The sequence below is a fragment of the Rana temporaria genome, chromosome 7 (assembly GCF_905171775.1).
Source record: "Rana temporaria chromosome 7, aRanTem1.1, whole genome shotgun sequence".
In the NCBI taxonomy this organism is placed as follows: domain Eukaryota; kingdom Metazoa; phylum Chordata; class Amphibia; order Anura; family Ranidae; genus Rana; species Rana temporaria.
The window spans coordinates 55,023,006-55,050,816 of NC_053495.1; the positions used below are offsets into that span (position 1 = coordinate 55,023,006).

A 27,811-nucleotide genomic window follows, 5' to 3' on the forward strand; every position below is an offset into this window, starting at 1 on the left:
CTTAACAGGATCGTGCCTGCACAACTTGCCATAGACAGGAAATTAATGTAGTACCTCTTGTCCTCTGTTTCAGAGATGGGAAATAAAACACAAAACTAAAGCTTCCATAGTGCAAACCATTTAATTTAAAATAATTAAAAGACAACAAAAGGCCAAATGGCCGCTTACATTAAAAGGTGCCCCTCCCGGCACTGGGGCTGCAGACTCGTAGGATAGCACAAGCTCCTCCACCTCTGTGGCGGCGTGCGTTCCACCTGCTTAGGACTCAAGCCAGATGCACCGGATGGAACGTAGAGAGTACATGTGACCAGGCTACGCCGCCGACGTACGTTTCGTTAGGTTAACATCTTCAGGGGGCGTGCCTGGTCACTGGAAGTCACGTTGTTTGTACTCTAACCAAGGGGATGAGTAATAGGTTGGACAAATAGAACGACCAATTGAGTTTCAGCTGCAGTGCTGATTTGCGCAATACAATAAACACATTATACAAGTTTCACATTAATCATAACATCCCCAATTAATACAAAAACTTAAACTTAAACGAAGCATTCATTACCCAGTAATTAAAATTAGGTAGACAAAAAAAGACAATGAAGTTAAGCATGGACATACAAAGTGCTAATTGATGGGAATGGCCTGGGGTACCAGGGTTAAAGAGGTAGCACCAAAATTATAAATTAGGGTTACTTTTTTGTATTCTGGCCACCTCTGGACATGTGTGGATACATTTATCATTTTTCCAGTGTCGTGTAGGTGGCCAAGCTGCATGTCCTCTATGTACACAGCCTTGTGGTGGGGGAGCACCTGTAATCTTACACCCTATTCCTGCCCAGCGTAGTCTGGTGCTTTGGACTCCCTGCTTTGGACTCCCCTGCTTACCAGGGCTTAAATTACATTTCTCTATACCTCACCACATCAACAGAGGGGCCCAGGAGGTTGGGGCAAAGAAGGAACCTTTTTTTCATTTTAGGGGCGTAGGCTGATAACATCAGTGCCACTGTTCTGTTGCACCTGGGGGGGGGGGGGGGGGGGCTTCAGGAAGGCTATACGGAGGCCCGTGAACTATACTGGGCCCCTAGGACTAAAAATTTCCCCTGCAAAATGTATTTAAAAATGACTGTTCCCATGAATTTTGGAAGCCACAAATGCATGTGTGTTTACCAGATTCTTGGGGGTGTCACCAAGAACAGAAGGAAGTACTTTTTTTGCAGTGCAGGAAAACATGCAATTTTACTTGAGTTCCTTAACAAGCCCTTCTGATGGGAATGTCTTCTGGGAAAAAAAAAAAGGTTGCTATTGGCATCCGCAAGGCCTCAAAAAGGTATGGGATATGCTGGTGCTGTTATGCTGGTGCTAGCAAGGTTGCCTGCAGAATGCCTCTGTTGTGGCACCCAGGGGAGGAACCAGTGCATTTTGTACCTCAGGGAGTCCAAAGGACCAGTCTACGCTGGGCAGGAATAGGGTGAAAGATTACAGGTGCTCCCCCACCACAAAGCTGTGGCCACTTACATGCAGCTTGGCCATCTACATGACACTGGAAAAATGTATGTCTCTAAGCTGTACTGCTGGCTTCGTATTTCGTTGAAACCTTCCTTCTCAGATCCCCCCCTGGCAAATCATGCCTCCGCTTTGTATCCACACCTACAAAATTATGACAGTAAACAATTGGTCACAAACTTTGGAAACAAGTGGCAGACATTTAAAGTATAACTACAAAATAAACAGATTTAAAAGATAGGCATGCATAGGTATTTCAGATACCTTGAAGGTAGCAAGAAGAAAAATGCTGGAAACCTGGAGACATGTCCACTAAAGTCGGTGTGTGGGTGGGGTGAAGCGTAGTGTGGCGGCAATAATTCACACAGACAGGTGCAACAGCAACTTGTTTTGAAGTAAGTCAGCGACAGCTCACAACAACCCATAGGGACCCCTGCCAAACTGGGTACACTCAGAGTTTCAAATGATATGATGATGACAGATCTGTAAGCTGGGTTGACAGCGTCTGTTAAGAAAGTGAAATGCGTCCTGGCCATCTCGTGTCCATGCAGAGGAACCTTCCCCTACCCTTAGTACTGTCCCTAACAGGAAGGGTACCCTTCCCTACACTGCTGACTCACATAAAACACACCAAACTTGGCACCAATGACATAAATAGGCTCTACCTGACCCAAGATGGCTGCTGGAGTCACATGGGGCAGCAGCATCCATATTGGTGCTTCCCCAGTGACCCAGGAAACCATAAAGCATAGCATTACAGTGAAACTAAATGAATCGCATATACATATCACAAATGCATAAATATTAAAATATTGCTTAGTTACAAGGTAATAATTAAGGGGAGTAGTTTGCAGGGAGTCCAGACACTTCTATCTAGGATGGAAAAGGACCTGGGGGTCCTAGTAGATGACAGGCTCAGCAATGGCATGGAATGCAAAGCTGATGCTAACAAAGCAAACAGAATATTGGCATGCATTAAAAAGGGGATCAACTCCAGAGATAAAATGATAATTCTCCCACTCTACAAGACTCTGGTCCGGCCGCACCCAAAGTATGCTGTCCAGTTCTGGGCACCAGCCCTCAAGAAGGATGTGCTGGAAATGGAGCGAGTACAAAGAAGCGCAACAAAGCTAATAAAGTGTCTGGGAGATATTAGTAATGGGGAAAGGACTGAAGCACTGAACGTATTCTCTCTGGAGAAGAGATGCTTGAGAGGGAATATGATTTCAACTTATAAATACCATACTGTGACCCCACAATAGGAATACAACTTTTTTGTGGAAGGGAGTTTACCAAGACACATGGCCACCCCTTAAAATTATAAGAAAATAGGTTTAACTTTAAACTACGTAGAGGGTTCTTTACTGTAAAAGTAGCAAGGATGTGGAATTCCCTTCCACAGGCGGTGGTCTCAACGGGGAGCATTGAGAGTTAAAAAAAAACTATTAGATAAGCACCTGAATGACCGCAACATACAGGGATATACAAGGTAATACTGACATATAATCACACACATGGGTTGGACTTGATGGACTTGTCTTTTTTCAACCTCACCTACTATGTAACTATATAACTACATTTAAAGCGGAGTTTCACCCAAAAGTGGAACTTCGCTTATCTGTATCCTCCCCCCCTCTGGTGCCACATTTGGCACATTTCGGGGGGGAAGAGAGGGGGGAGCAGGTACCTGTTTTTGACATGTATCCTGTCCCCTCTTTCATCGCACCTCTCCGTGGCGAGGTACATCAGAGGTCTGGCCCCATCCTCCTCCCTCTACTGTCGGGCCAGTAGGAGAGTGCAACCGTGCTTCGTGCTTACGCAGTAGGCACTTGGCAGTGAAGCCAAAAGGCTTTGCGGCATAGTTCCCTTACCGGCAAAGCTGGCAGCAGCATCCGACAGCTGATGGACACATCAGCTGTGGTACCGACATCGCTGGACTCCAGGACAGGTAAGTGTCCTATTATTAAAACATCTTGAGCCAATATGGCAGGCTGCAGCTAGTAGAATTGAGAAGGCATCTAACCAAAAATTGTTCTCTCTCCACAAATATGCCTTCTATATGCTACTATACCAAATATACCCATATTCTGTAATAGATTGCTCCACACATTATTCAGCTCTATTCAATGGATTGCATTTAATTGGAGATCAAACAACCTTCTATGGTCTCAGGTTTTGTCCAGGATGGAAATGCTCAAATTGTCTGAGAGAATCCACCATACCATATATGATAGATTACACATTGTATTTGTATTATTTTCGGCTTCATATCTTCTCATAACACTACAATGTTTTCCTATTACATATATTGAACCTATTACACAATTTAAATTCCAAAGAAATTGATACCACTTATTGTATAGCCAATGTACTACATTATATTGTTAAATGATAGCATCTTTATTGTTTAGAAATTTTGGGGCAGATCTACAAAAGTATTACGCCGGCGTATTTCTTGATACGCCACGTAATTTCAAATTTCCTGCGTCGTATCTTTGTTTTGTATCTTCAAAACAAGATACGACGGCATCTCGGCTAGATCCGACAGTCGTACGCCTTAGTACGCCGTCGGATCTAAGCTGCAATTCTTCGGCGGCCGCTAGGTGGCGTTTCCGTTGAATTCCGCGTCGAGTATGCAAATTAGCTAGTTATGGCGATCCACGAACGTACGTCCGGCCGGCGCATTTTTTTACGTCGTTTGCATTCAGCTTTTTCCGGCGTATAGTTAAAGCTACTGTTATATGGCGTACTCAATATTAAGTATGGCCGTCCTTCCCACGTAGAAATTTGAAATTTTTACGTTGTTTGCGTAAGTCGTTCGCGAATAGGGATTTGCGTAGAATGACGTCACCGTCGGAAGCATTGGCTTGTTCCGGGTTAATTTCGAGCATGCGCACTGGGATACCCTCACGGACGGCGCATGCGCAGTTAAAAAAAAACGTTGTTTACGTCGGGTCACGACGTATTTACATAAAACACGCCCCCATCACAGCCATTTGAATTCCGCGCCATTACACCGCCAAAGATACACTACGCCGCCGTAACTTACGGCGCGGATTCTTTGTGGATTAGAAAAAAAAAAAGTACGTTGCGGCGTAGCGTATCTTAGATACGCTACGCCCAGCGCATAAATACACCGCTGTACGAGGATCTGCCCCTTTGCCTCTAATCTTCCACATAAAACTTTTGTAAACAAAAATAGGAGTCAGCAGCTACGCATGTCCGCTCTCCTCGCCATCTTGTTCCTGACCCAGAAGCGACGTGTATGATGTCATCTCTGGGTCTCCAGTGACATCTGGACAACCATATTTCGATTTTGACAAACATACTTTTTATACAGCCGTCTCAGCTAAGGCCTCATGGCAATAAAATACAACAATTCTGACCTCCAGGGCAAGACCTAGGAGACATTTGAAAGAAAAAAAAATACACTTTGCGGACATTCAGCTATTGTCAGTTTGTTGTCAGTCACAGAACTGTGCATGTGATATGGCCTCTGTGGTGCCCATAGACATAAAACAGACATCAGATGAGCCAACTAACAAAGATAGGTGTAAAAAAAACATGCACTAGTATTGCATGAATTGCCAACTAGACATATGTACTGCCCAACTAGACCCTGGATGTCTCATTAAAGCGGAGGTTCACCCAAAAGTAACCCCTTCGCTTTTCGGAACCCTTTCTCCCTCCGGTGTCACATTTGGCACCTTTCAAGGAGGAGGGGGTGCAGATGCCTGTATAATACACCCGGGTATAGACTCCGCGGGAGTCCCACCCCTTCACGTCACCACCCGTTGTGGTCTGGGAAACACACGGCTCCCAGCACACGGGGACCAGTGAGGACGGCGCAAGACGACTCGCACATGCGCAGTAGGGAACCGGGCAGTAAAGCCGTATCGCTTCACTTCCCGATTCCCTCACCAAGGATGGCGATAGCTCGGCTTCGGCTGCCGACATCGCGGGCGATCTGGACAGGTAAGTGACCATTTCTTAAAAGTCAGCAGCTGCAGTATTTGTAGCTGCTGGCTTTTAAGAAAAAAAAAATTCTGGTGAACCTCTGCTTTAAAGAGAACCTGCCACCAAAAAATCCTCACATAGGGGACTTTCTTTCCCTCTATGTGATGAAAAAAAATAAGTATTTTATTTATTGTAAAAAATTAAAGGGTATACCAAAGCACATAAAATCCCCGCCCCCCCCAAAGTTTGAGGTTCCCCTACCCCCACATATACGCACGTAGAAATGTAAACACATGTCGGGATGCCTACACCTGAAAAGGTTGATTGTGATACACGTTACATATCACCACACAAACACACCAGAATGAGAGCAATAATTCTAGCACCAGACCTTCTCAGTAATGCTAAACTTATGACCTATAGGGGACTTTTAAAGCATTGCCTATAGAAAATATAGAGTACTAAAGTTTGTCCCCATTTCATGGGCACATGTTGGGTATCTGTTTACTCAGGGCAACATTAGCTTTTATGTAGCGATGGCCCAGTGGGATCGATGCGTGTTACAACATCCACACATTTTACCCTGCTGGTCAAGCATCCATTTTGGCACACTTTCCCAGACAATGAATAATCTCTTGCTTGTTTTTGTTCTTTTTATTAGGGGATTAAACTTGGATTGGGAAAAGGGACATGGTGTGCCCAGATAATGAATACTTCTTAGTAGAATAAAAATAGTTGCGTCTATACATCTTAGTTGAATAAAAGTAGTTCAGTCTAGATCTGACAGTCTCTTCCTCTGCACATCTCCTTCAGCACACTACTTGAGATCACTTGCTTAACTTCACTGTCCAAATCTATATTCCTGTCACATTAGCACATGACTAGGCCTCACTCTGAATAAGTCCTAATGTTTTCCTGATAGCCCATTACAGGCAGAGGTTTTCAGTCCCTTCTGTGGTAGCAACCATTTTAGATGAGAATAATAAATGTGCTTACTGACACTTGGTGGACTACTGATCCCAGCACGTCCGATGCAAATCCTGCCGGCCCTCCTGGCTGCATCGACTTGACTATACAACAACCACACAGTCTCTCCCTCTATCTCCACATTCATCTCCTGGCATGTCTCTTCAGAGCTTTCCACTGTACTTTTCACTCACCGATCCCAGCATGGATCCCTCCTGAATGACTTGCCAGGACGTGCTCCAGCCTCCCAACTGTCCTCTTTCCTGCTCCTGTTCCAGGACACCTCTCAATAACCGAGTAATGAGAGGCTCTCTCACAGCTCCCGGACTGAGGTACCCCCCCCCCCACAGTCAAACACTCCGTCATTCAGTACCTCACAAACAGGCTGACCATGGGTATGTAGATATAGGAGGCCAAGTTGGGGATGGGTCAGGGCTCCCCTCCCGCATACACCCCGGGCCTGATTTACTATGCTCTGTGCGCTGCGCTGGTTCATGCCTTAATTAGTGCGCCGGGTGGAGGCTTAATTGGGCGCATGAACCAGCGTAGCAGCCGGCGCATTGAAAGTAATATGTAAAGCCGCGCCGAACTCCCTATAGAAGTCTATGGGAGAAATCAAAAGTGTTCATTTTAAAGGCTAATCTGCTAGTTTTGTCCTAAAAAGTGTTTGGGGACCTCAGTCCTGCCCCAGGGGACATGTATCAATGTTTTTTTAATTTTTTAAAACGGCTGTTTTTTCGGGAGCAGTGAAATTAATAATTCTTAAAGTGAAACAATAAAAGTGAAATATTCCTTTAAATTTCGTACCTAGGGGGGGTGTAATGTCAGCATGTGAAATAGCGCATTTTTCCCGCACTTAGAACTGCCCCTGCACAAAATGACATTCAGAAGGAAAAAAGTCATTTAAAAATTCACACGCGGCTATAATGAATTGTCGGCTCTGACAATTCTAAAGGCATTCATTCATAAAACAAACAAAAAAATGTGTAGGGGTTCCCCCAAATTCAATTACCAGGCCCTTCAGGTCTGGAATGGATATTAAGGGGAACCCCGCCGTAAAAAACAAAAAAAAAAAGACGTGCGGTTCCCGGCAAATATCCATTCCAGGCCCTTCAGGTCTGGTGTGGATTTTAAGGGGAACTCCACCCCAAATTGAAAAAAAATGGCGTGGAGTTCCCCTAAAAATCCACACCAGACCCTTATCCGAGCACGTTGACCTGGCCGGCCGCAGAAAAGAGGGGGGGACAGAGTGCGGCCCCCCCCCTCTCCTGAACCGCACCAGGCCACATGCCCTCAACATGGGGAGGATGTCCCCATGTTGATGGGGACAAGGGCCTCATCCCCACAACCCTTGCCCGGTGGTTGTGGGGGTCTGCGGGCGGGGGGCTTATCAGAATCTGGAAGACCCCTTTAACAAAGGGGACCCCCAGATCCTGCCCCCCCTATGTGAAATGGTAATGGGGTACATTGTACCTCTACCATTTCACCCCAAAAAAAATGTCAAAGTGTTAAAAATGACAGTAGCCGGTTTTTGACAAATCTTTTAATAAAATCTTCTTTTCTTCTTTCCTTCGGGTTTCTTCCGCTGCTTCTTTCTTGGGTCTTCTCGTCCACATCTTGCCCGACGTCTTCTTCTATCTTCTCCGTCCGTCCTTCAGCCTTCTGGTCCCGCATCTTGCCCGTTGTCTTCTCCTGTCTTCTTCTCCGTCCGTCCGCCAGCCTCCTCGTCCGCATCTTGTGTCTTCTCCGGTCTTCTTCTCGGTCCGCCAGCCTTCTCGTCCACATCTTTTTCTTCCCCGGACTCAGCGTTTGAATTTGATTTGGCCGCCATGTTGCGCTCCTGGGACCCGCCCCCTTCTGACGCCACAAGTAAACTCCTTAGAAGGTCATGTGCGTCAGAGGGGGGCGGGGTCACAGAGCGTCACACAGCGGGGGAATTCAATTTCAAGCGCGCCGCCCGGAGAAGAAGTTCCCGCCGTGTCACACTCATGTGACCCCGCCCCCCTCTGACGCACATATGCCACACGCGGACTTTCATATGATTTTACCTGTGGCGTCAGAGGGGGGCGGGTCCCAGGAGCGGGAACACGGCGGCCAAATCAAATTCAAACGCTGAGTCCGGGGAAGAAAAAGATGTGGACGAGAAGGCTGGCGGACCGAGAAGAAGACCGGAGAAGACACAAGATGCGGACGAGGAGGCTGGCGGACGGACGGAGAAGAAGACAGGAGAAGACAACGGGCAAGATGCGGGACCAGAAGGCTGAAGGACGGACGGAGAAGATAGAAGAAGACGTCGGGCAAGATGTGGACAAGAAGACCCAAGAAAGAAGCAGCGGAAGAAACCCGAAGGAAAGAAGAAAAGAAGATTTTATTAAAAGATTTGTCAAAATCCGGCTACTGTCATTTTTAACACTTTGACATTTTTTTTGGGGGTGAAATGGTAGAGGTACAATGTACCCCATTACCATTTCACATAGGGGGGGCCAGGATCTGGGGGTCCCCTTTGTTAAAGGGGTCTTCCAGATTCTGATAAGCCCCCCGCCCGCAAACCCCCACAACCACCGGGCAAGGGTTGTGGGGATGAGGCCCTTGTCCCCATCAACATGGGGACATCCTCCCCATGTTGAGGGCATGTGGCCTGGTGCGGTTCAGGAGAGGGGGGGGGCCGCACTCTGTCCCCCCCTCTTTTCTGCGGCCGGCCAGGTCAACGTGCTCGGATAAGGGTCTGGTGTGGATTTTTAGGGGGACTCCACGCCATTTATTTTTTCAATTTGGGGTGGAGTTCCCCTTAAAATCCACACCAGACCTGAAGGGTGTCTGACCCCACGCCATTTTTTGGGGGGGTTTTTATGACGGGGTTCCCCTTAATATCCATTCCAGACCTGAAGGGCCTGGTAATTTAATTTGGAGGGACCCCCATTTTTTTTTTTATTATTTTTAATGAGCAATGACTGTATTCTTTATAGCCATGAGTACTTTAAACTTCCTTTTTTTTGTTTCACTTCAGAAATGACATCTTGTACAGGGACAGTTCTAAGCACGGGAAACATGCGTGTACCCCCCCTCCCCCCCTGTATGAAATTTGAAGGAATATTTCACTTTTATTATTTCACTTTTACCACTTCCATACCGCGCCTATTCTGGCACTTCTCTCCTTCATGTAAAAATTATATTTTGTTCCTGGGAAATTAGTCAGGACCCCCAAACATTATATATAATTTTTTAGCAGACACCCTAGGGAATAAAGTTAGCGGTCATTTTTTATTTGATTTCCAACGGTATTTGCGCAATAATTTTTCTAACGCCTTTTTTTGGCCCAAAAAAAAAACACGGTTCATGAATTTAAAAAAAAAAAAACAGTAAAGTTAGCCCAATTTTTATGGATAATGTTAAAGATGATGTTACACCGAGTAAATAGATACCTAACTTGTCACGCTTTAATATTGTACACACTCATGGAATGGCGCCAAACTTCGGGACATAAAAATATCCATAGGCGATGCTTGTTTTTTTTTTTACAGGTGACCAGTTCAGAGTTACAGAGGAGGTCTAGGGCTAGAATTATTGCTCTCCCACATGTGTGGTTTGAATGGTGTTTACATATGTGGGCGGGACTTACATGCATATTTGCTTCTGAGTGCGAGCTTCTAGGGACAGGGGCGTTATTTTATTTTTTTGTTTGTTTTTTTTACCTCATATTTTTATTCTTGCATTTTTTAGACACTTTTTTTGATTTTGGATCACTTTTCTTCCTATTACAAGGAATGTAAACATCCCTTGTAATAGGACTAGTGTGTGACAGGTCCTCTTTATGGAGAGAGGCGGGGTCAATAAGGCTGGAAAGCATGCTATTGAAAAAAAAAAAAAAAGATCTCATGCTTTCAGCTGCAATCATGTTCGTTCAGCACAGTGGTGTAGTGTATAGCACTTTGACCTAGCAGCAAAAGAGTCGTTGGTTCGAATCCCGCCCGTGACAGCATCTGCATGGAGTTTGCATGTTCTCCCTGTGCCTGCGTGGGTTTCCTCCCACAATATAAAAACACGCTGTAAATCGGATCCGGTCTAAATAAGCCCTAATATGCAGTAGTATATTTAGGTTTTGTTCTGCCCTAGGCCTGACTACATATCTGCACCTCCTAATAGAAAAATGACCCACCCCTTCCTGTCAAGGTCACACCCTGTTTTTGTATGACCCGCCCAGGAATTTTCAGGGGACCCACACACTAGTTCTGGGGGGGCACTGGATTCCCTTAACCACTTCCATACCAGGCACTTACGCACCTTCGCGCCCAAGCCAATTTTCAGCTTTCAACACTGTCGCACTTTGAATGGCAATTGCGCGGTCATACAACACTGTACCCAAACAAAATTGGCGTCCTTTTTCCCCCACAAATAGAGCTTTCTTTTGTTGTTATTTGATCACCTCTGCAATTTTTTTTTTTGCGCAACAACTAAAAAAAGACTGCAAATTTTGAAACAAAAAAACGTTTTTATTTTTTTAGGTTAATTTTTTTGTAAATAAGTTTTTCTCTTTCAATTACGGGCACTGATATGGCGGCACTGGTAGTACTGACGGGCACAGATGAGGTGGCATTGATTGGCGGCGCTGGTATGTGGCACTGATGGGCACTCATAGGCGGCACTGATGGGCACTCATGGGCGGCACAGATGGGCACTCATGGGCGGCACTTATGGGTGGCACTGATGGATACTTATGGGTGGCACAGGTGGGCACTGATAGGTGGGCACTGTGCATGGATGGGCACTGTGGGGTGGCACTGATGGACACTGTGGGGTGGCACTGATGGACACTGTGGGGTGGCACTGATTTTCCCAGGTTGCCAGTCAGTGCCCTGGTGGTCCAGGGTGGGCATCCCTGGTGGTCCAGTGTGGTGATCCGAGGGGGGGCTGCGCTGATAAACAATCAGCGCGAACGCCCCCTGTCAGGAGAGCCGCCGATCGGCTCTCCTATACTCGCGTCTGTCAGACGCGAGTGAGGAAGAGCCATCGATGGCTCTTCCTGTTTACATCGTGATCAGCCGTGATTGGACACGGCTGATCACGTGGTAAAGAGTCTCCGTGAGAGACTCTTTACCGAGATCGGAGATGCAGGGTGTCAGACTGACACCCCGCATCACCGATCGCCACGCTGCGTGCCCCCACAGGCGCGCGCGGCATGAAATCCTGCAGGACGTCCTGTCAGGATTGTGTAACCACTTCCCGGACGTAAATCGGCCATAGGCTGGGCGGGAAGTGGTTAATTTGCATAGTTTTTCTCTCACTTCCTGTTTGGCTATGGGGCAGGAAGTGAAGGCAAATCTCCCCAATTGGACACAGATAATACAAAATAAACTGACAGGGCCTATAACCCTCCCTCACTCTATCCAAAATTAAAGAAAATAAAACTTGTTGATTATAGTTCTTGTCAGGGGCGGACTGACCATTGAGTCACTCGGGCACTGCCCGAGGGCCCCATGCCACTAGGAGACAGGCAGAAGAAGGAAGAGAGAAGAAAGAAGACGGAAGAAAGACCTGGCTCCGCGGGGGAGCCAGGCAGAAGAGGGAGCAGAGAAGACAGAAGAGAAAAGACCAGGGAGTTGGCGCACTCCCGGCAGAAGACCAGGAAGACCGGAACCCTGGCGGAAGGCACCGGAAAGACCGGGGGATAGGCGCCATCCCCCGGCAGAAGACCCCGAAGTCCGGATGCCCCCCTAATGAAAAAGAGCTTAAATGGGGTGGGGGCATCCGGCGGAAGGCTCCGGAGAGGACCGAGGGATGGCGCCCTCCCCCGGCAGAAATCACCGAAGCCCAGGGTCCCGGCGGAAGATCGGGAGAGAAGAAACCCCCCCTTGTAAGAGAGCTAAAGAAGAAAGGGGGGGCTCCGGAGCAGATTAATAAAATATTTTATTCTGTGTGGTGTTTTATTTTACTTTACATTTCCCCCATGTGAATGGGTAGAGGTACGATGTACCCCATACTCATTCACATAGGGTGGGGGGCCGGCATCTGGGGGCCCCCTTATTAAAGGGAGCTCGCAGATTCCGATTAGCCCCGCCCGCATACCCCGACAACCAATGGCAAGGGTTGTCGGGAAGAGGCTCTTGTTCCTATCGACATGGGGACAAGAGTGCTGTGGGGTGGGGGGGCAGTGCCCCCCTCCCCCACAGCACACACTCCCCCATGTTGAGGGCATGCGGTCTGGTACGGCTCAGGAGGGGGGGGCCGCTCGCTCGTCCCCACCCCCATTCCTGTCCGGGCCAGACTGCGTGCTTGGAAAGAGGGCTTGGTTTGGATCTGGGGGGGGACCCCCGCGCCGAATCGGCGCGGGTTTAACCCCTCACGTTCCGGACCAAGCCTAAGAGCCTAATGTAGCCCTGGAGGGGGACCCGCGCCGATTTCAAGTTTGAAATTTGGCGCGGAGTTCCCCTTCAGGGCTGAAAACAGCTCGGAGATTCCCGTGCGCCGCGTCACGCAGCGCATTCACGGGTACGCCGCTTGGTATTTACCAAGATTTTCACGGCGTACTGACAAGGCGCACGGGAAGCGCCGAAATTTCTCTCTGCGCATGCCCAATATGCAAATGAACCTCCCGAGGTTCAGGCGCACTGTGCAAGCGTACGGGGATCTGTTTTCAAAAAACACTTTCCCTTTCAATTCGGCCCGCCAAACACATTCAAACACATGTCACTTCACTTCCCCTGCATCCCCCCACCTCCCCCCCTAATAAACTCCCGCCCAAACCCCCGCAATTTACATTTCAATGTGCCGTGCGCCAGGTCTGGCACATTAGTAACTAGGGAAATACACTGCACTAGCAGCGTATTTCTTTAGTAAATGGCAAAACGGCTGCTACTCCTGCTTTTACTCCATGAGTCATGGAGTAAAGGCTTGGTAAATCAGCCCCCCCATGTCACTCCAACCCTCAGCCCTGCCCCTTTTCCAGAACCTTCTCCCTGGAAACAGAGGAGGCGCCAAAGAGCTGAAGTACATGTCAGTCACCCACTGCTGCACTAAACCACTCCCCTTTCCCCAGATCAAAACAAATAGGCCTAGCTCACAGCATAGGCCTGCCATAAATTTACCTGCGCTGACAGTAAAAAAAAAACAAAAAAAAACACTACTCTAGCACCCACCTAAAAGTAGAGGGTGCTACATTTATATTTTACCAACAAATTGGGAAATGTATTGCATGTTTTGCTCCCTTAAATTTAATTTAGTGTGTTTTTATACTGAAATGTTGCATTTTCTAGACCTATGCGGTAATATTGTGTGATATAAAAAAAAATGTAACTATCACTATTCTATTCTCTAGGGTGTTTGCTTTCAGAAAATATATAATGTTCAGGCTTCAAAAATTTTTTTGAACATGTGTGCAAGAGACACAGACACAACTGACAGGCAGGGAGGAGGGGATGAGGGGGAGAGATGAGAGCTAAGAGCAGGGCTGTGGATGACGCAGGGACTACTCAGACAAGATGGTCTGTCAGGCTGCTGTTACTGACATAAAAATACTGACATAAAAATGCAGATCGAAGTTTAAATGTTGATAAATGAAACAGAGTAAATATAAAAGTTTGTATCTCTGCCTCGCCTCTGAAAAGTTTTTGAAAATGTGAACATAATGAGGTTTAGCACTACCCCCGAAGGAGCTACTGGTTTGATTTGGGTGGCACGTTACCTCTATATTCCCGTTGTCTAAGGTACTTGATGAGAGCTGTAATAAAGTCAATGTCCACATGTCTTTTCTGTGCTTTTATTACCCAGCCGGGTAAAAACGATAGTAGTAGAAAGGTGAAGGGATAGAAGAAGTGGAAATTTCGGATTCAGGGTTAACTGGTATGCCGGGTACAGACGAGCAAACATGTACGATGAAACCGGTCCGTCGGACCGTTTTCACCGTACATGTCTGCCCGGGGATTTCTGTATGGTGGCTGTACTCACCATCATACAGAAATTCGCGCGTAAACAATACGCGGGGCGTGTCCACGCCGTCGCCGCGACGATGACGTGGGCAGCCCTGCCAGTTCAATGCTTCCACGCATGCGTCGAAGTCATTCGACGCATGCGAGGGATGGCGGGCGCTCGGACATGTACGGTAGGTCTGTACAGACGACCGAACATGTCCGAGCGGGCAGGATTCCAGCGGGCTGTTTTAAAACAAGTCCGGAAATATTTGCCCGCTGGGAAAAGGCTCGGCGGGCAAATGTATGCTGGAATCCTGTCCGCTCGGGCCTACACACGACCGAACATGTCTGCTGAAACTGGTCCGCGGACCAGTTTCAGCAGACATGTTCGGTCGTCTGTATGGGGCCTTACGGAAACAGTCCTGCTTCCAATGATAAACTTCTTCACCACTCTAGCCAGAGTGGGTATAGTGCACATGGATAGGCCTCTCTCACCAGCCTAGCAGCCAGAGTGTCACTCGGAACTCTGCTACAGACCCTCCTAAAGGTGGATATCATTTTGGTCCAAAATCCCTCTCAACTGGATTCAGCACCCGGATCTCCTTCAAACAGCTTCAAGACAAGCAATAACTGACAGGCGACCACCATCCAGCCTTTCAGGTATAAAGTGTCCTTAGCTGAGCGGATAGGCCTCTCCTGCTAAACCAGCCTCATGCTCGGTGTCCCTCAGACAGGTTCCCTATCGACCGGCTTCCTCCACTTTGGACGGACAGCACAGAACCACTTATAGGTTCGTAGACTCAGTCTGCTTACTGAGCCTACTAGATACTTACAGGCGCTGGCCCAGATTCTCGTATATTGGCGCAAAACTGTGCGGGCGTAACGTATCTGGTTTACGTTACGCCGCCGCAAGTTTTACAGGCAAGTGCTTTATTCACAAAGAACTTGCCTGTAAAGTTGCGGCGGCGTAGCGTAAATCACCCGGCGTCCAGCCCCATTCACGGACGACTTACGCAAACGACGTAAATTTTTAAATTTCGACGCGGGAACGACAGCCATACTTAACATTGGTTGCCCCTCATATAGCAGGGGCAACTTTACGTGGCGCAAATCTAACGGAAACGTCGTAACTTCACTGCGTCGACCGCGCGTACGTTCGGGAATTTGCGTATCTAGCTAATTTGCATACTCAATGGGGAAAACGACGGAGGCGACACCTAGCGGCAAAAAAAAAAATTGCATTTAAGATCCGACAGCGTAAGAGCCTTACGCCTGTCGGATCTAATGGATATCTATGCGTAACTGATTTTAAGAATCAGTTGCATAGATACAACGGCCCAGATTAGGACTTACGACGGCGTACATTGCGTTGCGCCGTCGTAAGCCCTTTGAGAATCTGGGCCGCTATTTTTAGCCCAAAAGCACCTGAAAAATGCCCCAGTGTGAAAGGGGTCTAATTTTTTTTTTTTACTTTTAATCACAGATATTTTATTGTTGTTTATTGTCTGTTTTGTCATCTTTTTTTTCTTTTACATTTTTTTCTATCTTGCACTTTTTTTTTAAATAAAATTATATTTAAAAACATATTTAGCTGAATCTCTGAATCTACTAATTAGAGATTAAAGAACATCTACCTCTAGTAGGTACTACTGTCTTACAAAACTCTGTTACGTTCCTGTCTGCGCATGGCAGTGAGTGTCAAAGACATTTCTTTAGGCTGGGTTCACACTTATGTAAATTGGATGTAGATTTTTCCCCCATCCAATTCGCATGACGGTAGAGTCTGACCGGCTCTCAATGGAGCCGGTTCACACACCTCAGAGTCGGCCGTGGTCTGCACTGGAAAAGGGTCCTGGGCATCTTTGGCTCAGTTTCAGGTCCGAATTCAGGCAAAAATTCAGGCCTAAATCCGACCTGAAAAGAGAGAACAGGGACACACCAGACCCCCTGCTTTGAGCCACGGCTGCAGCATATGTGAACCCAGCCTAAAAGTCAGAACTGCAACATTCGATGCTGGGAACAATGCGTGTTATCTGTTAAAACACGTGGTATGTGTAAAAGGTTAACTGCTTGGTTAACCTGCAACTGTGATGATCCCTCTAAGGCCGCGTACACACAATCGGTTTTCATCTGTCCAAACCGATCGTGTGTGGGCCCCATCGGTCAGTTAACCTTCGGTCAAAAAATATAGAACTTGCTTTAAAATTTAACCGATGGACTGATAACCGATAGGTCAAAACCGATGGTTAGTATGCGAAAGCATCGGTTAAAAACCTGCGCATGCTCAGAATCAAGTCGACGCATGCTTGGAAGCATTGAACTTCGTTTTTTTCTGCACGTCGTTGTGTTTTACGTCACCGCGTTCTGACACGATTGTTTTTTTAACTGATGGTGTGTAGGCACATCAGACCATCAGTCAGCTTCATCGGTTAACCGTTCATCATGTGTACGCGGCCTCAGTCTATTGGTGCTTAGATTGCTGTCCCAAAGCAGGAAAGTCTCTATACAGGGTGTCAGACGGCTATTACAGCTGCTGTATTTACACAGCAACGCCCATTTTGACAGCTGGGAATTTCATACACGTGCAAAATTGGAGCAACAGTGGGGCAGACATACACTCTATGCACTTCTTATGAGGTTTTTGGAGTGTCTAGCTTGCCCAGTGTCTGTTGTATATCATACATTGCCTTGAAAAAGTATTCCTACCCCTTGAAATTTTCCACATTTTGTCATGTTACAACCAAAAACATAAATATATTTTGTTATGATTTATGTGATAGACCAACACAAAGTGGCACATAATTGTGAAGTGAAAGGAAAATGATAAATGGTTTTAATTATTTTTGTACAAATAAATATCTGAAAAATGTGCCATGCATTTGTATTCAGTCCCCCCGAGGCAATACTTTGTAGAATCACCTTTTGCTGCATTTACAGCTGCAAGTCTTTTTGGGAATGACATCTCGACAGTGACATTTTTGCCTATTCTTCTTCGCAAAATTGCTCAAGCACTGTCAGATTAGATGGTGAGCATATGTGAATAGCAATTTTCAAGTCTTTCCACAGATTCTCAATTGGATTTAGGTCTGGACTTTGACTGGGCATTCTAACACATGAATATGCTTTGATCTAAACCATTCCATTGTAGCTCTGGCTGTATGTTTAGAGTTGTCCTGCTGGAAGGTGAACCTCTGCCCCAGTTTCAAATCTTTTGCAGAGTCTAACAGGTTTTCTTTTAAGATTGGCCTGTATTTGGCTCCATCCATCTTCCCATCAACTCTGACCAGCTTCCATGTCCATGCTGAAGAAAAGCATCCCCACAACATGATGCTGCCACCACCATGTTTCACGATGGGGATGGTGTGTTCAGGGTGATCTGCAGTGTCTCATCTAACCAGAGCATCTTCTTCCACATGTTTGCTGTGTCCCCCACATGGCTTCTCACAAACTGTAAATGGGACATGTACATTTTTGGCTGTAACATGACAAAATGTGGAAAATTTCAAGGGGTAGGAATACATTTTCGAGGCACTGTATATATGTTTTAAAGATCACAAGAGCATTTTGATTTAGCTAAAAATACATTACTACCAAAGCTGATTGCTTTATGGCTTGTCTGATTGGAACCACTGAATTTACATTTATTGCTATGGGCACCAAATTCCCACAGTAACATTCCTGCAAGCGTTATATACTAAACTGTGAAGAGACATGGTTGATAATCTGTTTGCACCTATGAGAGATTTCCTCTCACTACCTTATGCAGTAAAACATGGTGTCACCCCCTCCACTAGCCTGCCACAGTGCTCCCCTGCTAGCCTGCCAAAGTGAGGCCCTCTGACATGATGGGGGTCCTCTGTTGTGATGGGGGCCTCTGATGTAAAGGCAGGCCTCTGATGTGATGGGAAGACTCTGATATGATTGGGGTTGGGTTTCACCTGTCTGGTATTCACCCGGGCAGTCCAGATTTGGAATGATGTGTCTGGATTCTGGTCTGCACACATTAATACCCGGATACAATACACTGAACATCTACTACATCTCCTCCTCCTCACTGTACACCTCTACAGCAGCATGCAGGCTGTGATTGTAAGTGGGCGGGCTAAGGCGGGAGGTAGCTGGTTGTGGCTAGGCGATCACTGGAGGTGCGCGGGCTATAGAACATATAGACTCACTGTATATAGCACAGCTCAAGCCGCTGGGCATTTCCAGGTTTTCCGCATGGCAGCCATCTTTATGCCTGTGTGCAAGATCATGCCCCATTGGGCAATGGGTGTAGTTTTAAGGGTCTCTAGGCAGTGTCTGCTCCTTACATAGTACAGTAAAGATGCCCGATGATTGAGGGGTTAAATGCCTTGTGCGGGGGTTCGGCTCCCCCTCAGCTCCTTCCTGACAGGATTGCCAACACCCCCCCCCCCACAATTTTGTATACTGAGAACACATGGAAAATCTGGCAGTGCATGTATTTTCAACTTATAACTTGAAGAGATAGGAATGAGAGAGATAGATAGATAGATAGATAGATAGATAGATAGATAGATAGATAGATAGATAGATAGATAGAGGGGGAGAGAGAGAGAGAGAGAGAGAGATGGGGGAGATGGTGGGGAAAGAGGGAGGGAGGAGTGTGACATAGAGGGCGATGAGAGAGAGAAAATGGGGGTAAGAGAGAGGGGGGGTTAATGACAGGGGGAGGAAAGGATGGTGAGAAAGAGAGGAGGATGAAAGAGAGAGGGGGAGTGAGAAAGAAGGGGTGAGAGAGAGAGGGCGAAAGAGAGAGAGAGAGAGGGGTGAAAGAGGGGGTGAGAGAGGGAGGAGGTTAGAGAGAGGGGGTGAAAGAGAGATGGGGAAAAGAGAGGGGAGATGTGAGAGGAGGGGGCTCCCCTATCCCCCCATACTTCACCAGGAGACTCCCCCTCAAAAAAAAAAAAACTACAGTGGGAGATCATTCTCCAAATATTTTTATACTGTAATCTGTATAAATATATCAGCAGGGTTTCCTGATCACTACATCAGCCGTGGTGAAGGAGTCAGTGTCCACTCATGCCACCTAATATTATGGACTCCCACCTTCCCACAGCCAGTTGGCTCCATCTCCAGCTGTGTGTAGCGAAACACAATCACAGCCCGGGACTCCAACCCGCTCTGCCATCATAAGTGAGCTACTTCTGGGATTGGAGGCTGCCCCCACCTGAATAGTCAGTCCGTCCCTGGTGTCATCCCTCTGGCGGGTGTCAACGGTGTCTGATACGCAGCCCCCGCACCCTCATAGCGATGCCACTGGCTTTAGATATACTCTAAACTAGAATTTATCGCCATTTATTTGATCAGTCTTGACACCCTTTAGATGTATGCAAAATCTCAAGAAACCCCTGTCTAAAATGTAAAAAAACATAAATGTTACTTACAAATAGAAAAACCTGAAACGGAGTAAATGTACACAACTGCCTTGATGAAAATAACGTTACATCAGAAGCCCTCTTCACAACAGAGATACCCTCATCATATCTGTGGTCCCCCTAATCACATCAGAGTCCTCCTATCACATCAGAGATCTGCCTTCACATCAGAGGCCCCCTATCACAACAGAGGACCCCCATCATGTCAGAGGTCCCCACTTTCATGTCACAATACCCCTAAAAATTAGAGCCCCCTCTCTACATGGAGCCCCCTATGGCATTAGAGCACCCCCATCACATCAGAGTCACCCCAATCACAGAGCCCTCCAAATTACACAGTTTCCCATCACAGAGCTCCGCAGTCACTCAAGCCCCCCATCACAGAGCCCCCCCATTACACATGTCCCCCATCACAGACCCCCAAATCATATAGCCCCATGTTCTGATCAGAGTCCTACCTTTTGGCTCCAGAAGCACAGCAGAGGGCAGTAGATTAGGGCTAGCATAAGGCAGCATAGGCAGCTGCGTTAGGGCGCAGGGCTGGGGGAGGGGGATGCGGTAAAATCCTTGTCCCCAACTACTTGCTGGGGATTCAGATTTTTATGTCTTCTGTTCCCCTCCCCGCAAGCAACCTAACACTTCCACGCTACTCCCAGTAGGAGAGAGGGCGCAGCATGGAAGTTTTAGTTTCCCTGCTGTTTATCAGGCTACTGGCAGAGCGAGGAGAGAGTAGTAGGCAGGCGGGGTGGTTTGCATGTCCCACTGTCAGAGCGGGTTTTCAAGGATGCAGAGGAGGGTGGAGCGCTGGGAGGATGCAGGTTTGCTGGGTGTGGTCAGAGCCCACTGTCATGCAGACTCCAATGAGGAATGGCAGGATGTGCCTGGCTGTGCAGGGTGCGTCAGGTGAAGGGGTGCAGGTGGAGGGTTCGTGAAGTAGAAGGTAGAAGAGGAAAGAAGGAGGTCAGGGTGAAGGAGATCTTCTGCCTGCTTGGGATACAGCTACCACTCCTGGCACCAGATATTCTACACCAGGAGCCACTGCAGGACAGCAGAGATCTTGGAAAACTGGTGCTTCCCAAGGTTTGTGTGAGTGACACTACCTCCCTCCTGTGACACTGCCCTCCTCCTGTGACACTGCTCCTCTCCTGGGGCACTGCCCCCTCCTGTGAAGCTTCCCCCTCATGTCCTGCTGCCCCCTCCTGTGACACTGCCCCCTCCTGTGCCACAGCTCCTTTCCTTTGATGCTGTCCCCCTCCTGTGACACTACTCCCCTCCTGTCCTGCTGCCCCCTCCTGTGATTCTGCCCCTCCTTTGGTACTGCATCCCTCCTGTCCCCCTCCCCCTCCTGTCCCTCTACCCCTTTCCTGTGACACTGCCCCCCCTCCTGTGATGTTGCCCTCTCCAGTCCTGCTGCACACCTCCTGTCCTTCTGCCCCTCCTGTGACGGTGTCCCCCTCCTGTCATGCTGCCATGTCAAGTCATGCTCTTATCACCCTGCCCCCTCTTGTCACCCTGCCGCCCTCTTGTTACGCTGTCTATCAACTGTCACACTGCCCCCTACCAGGGAGAACTGGTCATTCCCAAGGAGTGTGTGTGATCAAAGTGACACTGTCCCTCTCCTGCCCTGCTGCCCCCTCCTGTGACCCTGCCCTTGTCCTGTCTTGCTGCCCCCTCCTGTCCTTCTGCCCCTCTCCTTTACCCTGCCTACTCCACTCCCGCCCCCCCACCTGTCACACTGCCCCCACCTTTCATACGTCCCCCATCTGTCACCTACCACACTGCCCCCACTGGAAAGATTGGTCATTCCCAAGGTGTGTGATCAGAGTGACACCCCCCACTTGCCACACTGCCCTCTCCTATCCCACGTCCCCCTCCTGTCCCTCTGCCCCTCTCCTGTGAAACTGCCCCCTCCTATCCCGTTGCCCCCCTCCTGTGATGTTGCCCCCTCCAGTCCCGCTGCACACCTCCTGTGCTGCTGCCTCTTCTGTGACGCTGCCCCCTCCTGTCATGCTGCCCTGTCAAGTCATGCTCTTGTCACCCTGCCCCCTCCTGTCACTCTGCCCCCCTCTTGTTATGCTGCCCACCACCTGTCACACTGCCCCCCTCTTGTCCCACTGCCCCTCTCCTGTCACACTGCCCAGATACCCCTCTCCTGTTACAATGACCTCCAAAAGTGGGTGTGGCAAGAGGATGGTGTAGGGGTGGAAGTGAACTTCTGGTTTCACCTGAATGCTGGGGGTAGCCCTGCATGCCACCTGCCAGGATCCGAGTCATGTGTTGCAATGGAGCATAGAGCCGACTGCCATCTACATAGCAACAAATGACTTTGCATCCTTGGTGCTGGGGGTCAATCCACCAACACCATGACAACTCAAGACACTGATTCAGCGCAAACTGGGTCCCATGCTCGAGGCAACCCAGAGGAACCTAGACAGGAGGACCCCTTGCTCCCACAGCATCCTGGTTGAGAAACATTGCTGTAAACTACCTTATATATCTCTTGTACATTCATATAATGAGTTTACATATGATCATGCTGCCAATTGATTTACTGTCCTGAAGAAAAATATGAACAGAAGATGACTAGTTTGTTCGAAGTGCCATACAGTTAACAATCATATTGCTCTATCTACAGTATATTTCTACAAACAGATTTTCCATCCAGACTGTTAGAATAATTTAGATAAAATAGATTGGGCCAGATTCATGAAGACTTACGACGGGCGTATCAGTAGATATACGCCGTCGTAAGTCCGAATCCGCACCGTCGTAACTTAAAGCGTATGCTCAAACTGAGATACGCTTAAATGTTGCTAAGATACGACCGGCGTAAGTCTCCTACGCCGTCGTATCTTAACTGCATATTTACGCTGGCCGCTAGGAGCGTGTACGCTGATTTACGCCTAGAATATGTAAATCAGCTAGATACGCCTATTCACGAATGTACGCCCGGCCGTCGCAGTAAAGATACGCCGTTTACGTAAGGGGTTTTCCGGCGTAAAGATAAACCACCAAAAAGATGGCGCAGCCAACGTTAAGTATGGACGTCGGAACCGCGTCAAATTTTTCACATTTTACATCGTTTGCGTAACTCGTCCGTGAATGGGGCTGGCCATAATTTACGTTCACGTCGAAAGCATTGACGATTTGCCGACGTCATTTGGAGCATGCGCACTGGGATATGTCCACGGGCGGCGCATGCGCCGTTCATTAGAATCATCAAATACGTGGGGTCACTAGTATTTTACATAGAACACGCCCCCAACCAGCCTATTTTGAATTAGGCGGGCTTACGCCGGCCCAGTTACACTGTGCCGCCGTAAGTTACAGCGCAAGTTCTTTTTGAATACAGGACCTGCTGCTCTAACTTACGGCAGCGTAGTGTATCTGAGATACGCTACGCCCGCCGAAATCTATCTGAATCTAGCCCATTGTTTTTATTCCAAAATGATCAATGACACAGTATATGGCAATTTAATAATTCATAGATTCAACCATGTTGTCTGATTTTCTTAAAAAAAAAAAAAAAACCTTTGATCAGATTGTTACATTTATGGCAACCATTAGGGTTTTGATGGTAAATCATTGTGCCCTACTTACTGAACCTGCTGTGTCCATTGTTGCAGGGGTCTCACTACTCTTGTTATATTTATCATTAATTTTATGTTTTGGGAATACATCAAAAAGAGTGAGTAAGCAACCTCCAAGGTTGGTGGAAAAAGGCAGGAACTATAGAGGAATGATCTATGTGCTGGAGTCTCCAAAATATTAAGGAAGCCTGCAGGTGATTCAGCCCACTCCCATAGGCGTGCGCACAGGGTGTGCTAGGTGTGCCTGGGCACACCCTAATCATCCCATGTGAATTCGCATTATCCAGGGGGTGGCACCAGGTGGGTGGTTGGGGGATGCCAGTGGCTAGTGTAAATGCCCACATTATATTAAAAAGGCTGGGTTAAACATTAGGAACACATTATACTCGTATTTAGGATGTAGCGTAATATGCTCCCAATCAACTGTCTCCCACCACCAGAGCCTCCTCCCTGTGACAGCGGGTGGCATTCATGTGTGTTTGAGCTTTGAGGCGCATAACCTAATGCAATAGGCTGCACACACCTATGCCCACTCCATTACACCTACAACCAAAATATCACTTTTGGATGGACTGACCCTTTAAGCCCCCACCTTACAATGTAACACATCAGCTCAACTAATGTGATAATGAAGGAGCCTTTGCATGCCATATCATCCTAGTGACAGACCCCGTGTTGTCTATTACAAATCTCCGTCGTTCTGTCACACAAACCATGCAAAGTAAAGAAATGAGTCAAGTGATTCATTATGTAAATGCTACTAAAACTTTTCAGTACTGCTAAACTTGTAAGATGTGCTTCAGAAAGCATCCTATGTTAAATGAGAGGTATCTACTATATATCTTCAGCCCAGCTTATCTGGTACTGTATTCAGGTTCATCACATACAATACTACAAGGCGTACTGTAAACACAATTTTAACGACTACTATGCTAGACTGGAATACAAATCATTTCACATAAATCAAATATTAACTTACAGTAAAGACATGTAAATAAGAACAGATAGAACTAAATCTAAAGTCCAAAAAAATCAGTTTATAGTAGAAATGACCAGTACGTTTCTAGGGACAAAAACTCAGAATCTGGAACCGTCTCTGGAATTTAAATATCTGGTCCCCGGAGAATCGGACCACTTGTAGCTCAGCAAGCTCTGCAATAAGTTAGATGTCCACATTTTAAAGAGCTGTCCAATCAACCAATTAATTCCCTGAATCTATTCGCCTTCCTTTATTTATTATTCTACATTAATCTCATTAGGGATAATTACAGGATGACAGCCTAAATGCTTTGACACCATGCAATTTTCTGTGATCCAATGAAATGAGAAGTGAAGGTTTCAGTGGTCCCTGCACCTTGCAGTATCATTTACTCACCTCCCTGGATTTGCTATGCCTGGCTCATCTCATGGATCTGATACTGGCAGCCTGGGTCTCCCCCAAAGTGAGGTGCAACCTCATCCCACCCTGATCCTCCCACCGTCCTTCTTCCTAAATCAGACTTTACACAAAGCAGCGGAGAAGATCGTGACCAGAATCCAAATGTCTCAATGCACAGACAGGAGTCATAGCAACTGCTGCAACACTGCGACTATGTGGAGTGAGGGAGACCCCCATCAGCAGCCTCTACAAACAGACAGGGGTGGGGTGGGAGGAAGACAAAAAAATCCCATTCATCAGAGTACTGGCAGCATGGCTTCTTAAATATTGCAAGAGATGGTTTAGGAAGTCAGAGGGGCCACGGGAGAGCACAAGTGGAAGGCCGCGTACACACGATCATTTTTCGGCATGAAAAAAACGTAGTTTTAAAAAAATGTCATTTAAAATGATCGTGTGTGGGCTTCACATCATTTTTCGGGTTCTGAAAAACGTCACATTTTTTTTTTTCGAGCATGCGGCATTTTTTAACGACGATGTCTTTTTTCGGGTTGTAAAAAATGATCGTGTGTGGGCTAAAACAACGTTAAGAACCCGCGCATGCTCAGAAGCAAGTTATGAGACGGGAGCGCTCGTTCTGGTAAAACTACCATTCGTAATGGAGTAAGCACATTCATCACGCTGTAACAGACAGAAAAGCGCAAATCGTCTTTTACTAACACGGAAACAGCTAAAGCAGCCCAAAGGGTGGCGTCATCCGCATGGAACTTCCCCTTTATAGTGCCGTCCTACGTGTTGTAAGTCACCGCGCTTTGCTAGAGTATTTTTTTAAAAACGATGGTGTGTGGGCAACGTCGTTTTAATGATGAAGTGGGAAAAACTTCGTTTTTTCTACATGCCGAAAAACTTTTTTTTTTCATGCCGAAAAATGATCGTGTGTACGCGGCATAAGGCTTGGTTCACGCCTATGCAGGTTACAGTTTGCATATTCCAGGTGCATTTAGCATTTTTCAATACACATTTTTGATTCATTGAAGTCTATGGGACCAGAAAAAAGTCCCTGGCCCTTTTTATAAAATGCAAAAATATGAACTACAAACATAGGAAACTGTGTTAAATAGACTGTAGTGTGTTTCGGAAAAACTGAAAACACACTAAAAATGCATAGGTGTGAACCAGGTATTAGTCAGGTGAAGGAGCATAATAAGGCGCAGTGGAGGAAAGAGTTAAAAAGCGATGAAGGACTGCAGTAGCGAGCGTGAGAAGCAAGCAGCAGGTTAGCGCTGTTTATAGTGAATATAGTGTATACGTGAAATGCAATATGTTCGATTTAGGAGCAAAAAAACTAGAACAGTAGTTACAGACTGTGGGGGCTAAATTCACAAATCAGTTTTTCTGAATTTCTTTGGTTTTATTTAACCTTATTTTCATTGAACAGACACTGCATCTGTCTCACATCTCCTAAGCTTGCCATACACAATTAGATTTGTGCTTAAACGTTCATAAAAAAATTGTTTGTCAGAACATGAACATTCTTTCTAGTCAACTAATTTTGTTTGAAAGCCCATCAAATTTTGCCCAGACCTGCTATTTGAATGGAATCCCAGACATATTAATAATCACTACATCACTACATTTTACCTATAGGTAAGCCTATAATAAGGCGTACCTATAGTTAGTGAAGATTTCTCCTAAACCAGTGGTGGCCCACCCATATGGGGCGCAGGGGCGCTGCCCCCCTAATCCATGTGCCCAGCCCCTAATCTACATGCAGTGCGCTGGACGCATGGATTCCAATGGTGTTTTTCTTTTTAAAAAGCACATGATTACAGCCAGAGTCGGGGCGCAGCTCACCCAGTTGTGTGACACTAGCGATATTGTCTTCCTAATTCTCCTCCTGACCAAACAGGAAGAGGATCCTGCGACCCGATTGGCAGAGAGGAGAAGCGATCATATTAGCCGCCGAGGAGGAGGAGATGCAGGGGAAGTCGCCATGAAGCCAAGGAAGACGAGACGCAGTGGAAGTCACAGAGGAGGAGACTCAGGGTGAAGCCGCTGAGGAGGAAGCGCTGCCTGTGACCTAGATGGGGTAAGTGCGGGGCTGGTTGGCTGACAGGAGGGTTGTGCGTCTGACTGACCTGGGGGATTGTTGGGCATCAGGTGGTTTGTTTGCTGCCCCCCCCCCAAATGGAGCACCAGCAGTCACTGTCCTAAACTTGCACCGTTTAGGAGAAATTTACTGTACATGTGCCAGTGGCGCATGCACTTGGAAAGAATTACCAATACCATTAATTTGCGAATGGGGTCACATGCAGCGGTGGGGCTGGCCTATCCTCGATCACTGGTGAGCGGGGCTGGCCTCTGCTTGGCTGTCTGCAGTGTGTAGTGTAGTGTATGGTCAGTGTTTAGTGGTCTGGTCAGTGTGTAGTGTAGTGGTCTAGTCAGTGTAGAGGTCTGGTCAGTGTATAGTGGTCAGTGGTCTGGTCATTGTGTAGGGGTCAGTGGTCTGGTCAGCGTGTAGTGGTCAGTGGACTGGTCAGTGTGCAGTGTAGTGTTCAGTGGTCTAGTCAGTGTAGAGGTCTGGTCAGTGTATAGTGGTCAGTGGTCTGGTCAGTGTGTAGGGGTCAGTGGTCTGGTCAGTGTGTAGTGGTCAGTGGACTAGTCAGTGTGCAGTGTAGTGGTCAGTGGTCTGGTCAGTGTAGAGGTATGGTCAGTGTGTAGTGGTCAGTGGTCTGGTCAGTGTGTAGTGGTCAGTGTGTAGTGTAGTGGTCTGGTCAGTGTGTCGTGGTCAGTGGTCTGGTCAGTGTGTAGTGTAGTGGTCAGTGGTCTGGTCAGTGTAGAGGTCTGGTCAGTGTGTAGTGGTCAGTGGTCTGGTCAGTGTAGAGGTCTGGTCAGTGTGTAGTGGTCAGTGGTCTGGTCAGTGTATAGTGGTCAGTGTGTAGTGTAGTGGTCTGGTCAGTGTGTCGTGGTCAGTGGTCTGGTCAGTGTGTAGTGTAGTGATCTGGTCAGTGTAGAGGTCTGGTCAGTGTGTAGTGGTCAGTGTGTAGTGGTCTGGTCAGTGTGTAGTAGTTAGTGGTCTGTGGTCTAGGCAGTGTGTAGTGGTCTGGTTAGTGTGTAGTGGTC

General features: G+C 47.3%; 1 protein-coding gene across 3 annotated transcripts in view; it reads right to left on the reverse strand.

Annotated features, from left to right (window-relative positions):
• Window positions 1-24,807, reverse strand: part of LOC120945313 (neural cell adhesion molecule L1-like protein) — a 245,768-nt gene extending 220,961 nt beyond the window's left edge. For all 3 annotated transcript variants that reach the window (XM_040359413.1, XM_040359412.1, XM_040359405.1), the window contains exon 1: window positions 24,689-24,807. The gene's annotated coding sequence lies outside the window, so the exon portion shown is untranslated. The remainder of the gene's footprint in view (window positions 1-24,688) is intronic.
• Between the last annotated feature and the right edge of the window lie 3,004 nt (window positions 24,808-27,811).